Below are 1,502 nucleotides of genomic sequence, written 5' to 3' on the forward strand. Positions count from 1 at the left end.
AGGTAACAAGTTACCATCTTCTTCATGCACTGCTTCTTATTCAACTCACAACAGCTCTGTACCGCGTGTATCTACGACATTGTGTTGGCCCTTCAGCACAAGGTCATCCGGTGATCCCGCAACCACATCTATTTCATCCACGACTTCGATTCACCGATCCACGTCTTCAACGCAAATCATGTCCGTACCGAAGATTCCCAATCTCTCGAAAACGTTCTGCATCATAGAACAGCAGCATCCACCATTCAGCAGAAAAGATGGCGCTCCTTTCAATAAAGATTATAAAGGAATGCAGTCCGGCCAGCGATTGTATTCCAAGGTACTGCGCGAGAAACTGCCAGAACCAGATGCACCTAGAAGTTCAGATGCAACTGATGTTCCTCGCATCAGTGAAAGAAATTATTGTGAAACCTCAAAAGCCGATTCTCCATATAACGCAACTTCGACTACACATTCCGATAACTCTAGAACTGATAGTCACATCTTCATGAATGGAAACATTCTAAGCAGCACTTAGAATGTAAGGTCAGATAACATGGATTCGAGAAGTTTCGTCACCAATGCCAATCCTGTTGCTGTCTCTACCCAAGCGGATTATGGTAGGACCAGGAATTCATCTGCCACTTCATCGTACACCGTATGTGGATACTCTAGGGAATCCGGATCCAGTTTGCCATCTGAACATCACATGGACACAAGTCATTCCAGATCCTATCTGAATGATAACAAGCGATTGGCAGATTCATCCACACCTACAATCGAAGACGAACACCACATCCATGGATATCTTACTGAAGATCCATTACTGAGACAAGAGAGTTTAACACCCATTCGCAATCTCTCTTGTCACTGTTACTTCGCTATAGAAGATTCTACAATCAGCCACTTCGGTACAGCCAAAGTTTGAGAATCAATCCGACTTCGAGAGGTACCACCATCACCCTAGAAGGTGAAAATTATTCTTGTACATTTGTATATAGCTGGAATCAGCAAATCGTTTTGGTTCATTCATTGTTCTTTTGGTTTATTGTTCGTTTTTAGATTCATGTACTTAGTTTAGGTCAATGTGATTGTTTGTTCTCTTATACTAGAATTCATTGGGTTCTTTAGTTCTGTTTCAATTTTCAGTTCTTAGTTTTCATCCACCTTCGTAGAGCGGGAATTGTTAGGGTGGGCGGACGCATCCTCAACATAGTTCCTAGAAGTTGCACACATTTTGTTTATTTTTTCTCTATCCCACACAAGAATCAATTTCCTTTTTTCTTCTTCATATTCTCTTTTGTTTTATCATTAGGTTAGCCTAAACAAGTCATCACAAGTAATTTTAAATGATTGTTTAGGAAGTAAAGTTCATTTTGTTTACATTTATATTCTGTGCATAAGCATAAACTTATTGTGTATTGTTCTTCTCTCAATGTAAATTTCAGCCTACCTGCTACAGCCGCAACTCATCTCAACAAATAAATCACCCGGAGCGATTTAGGTGGGCGGTATGTTCCGGT

General features: G+C 40.6%; 1 protein-coding gene across 2 annotated transcripts in view; it reads right to left on the reverse strand.

The window, feature by feature from the left end:
* Positions 1–1,502, reverse strand: part of Nmdar2 (NMDA receptor 2) — a gene marked incomplete at its 5' end in the record, with an annotated part of 971,135 nt that overhangs the window by 834,314 nt on the left and 135,319 nt on the right.

The sequence above is a fragment of the Halyomorpha halys genome, unplaced genomic scaffold (assembly GCF_000696795.3).
Source record: "Halyomorpha halys isolate HHAL.00 unplaced genomic scaffold, Hhal_1.1 Scaffold121.1, whole genome shotgun sequence".
Taxonomy (NCBI): domain Eukaryota; kingdom Metazoa; phylum Arthropoda; class Insecta; order Hemiptera; family Pentatomidae; genus Halyomorpha; species Halyomorpha halys.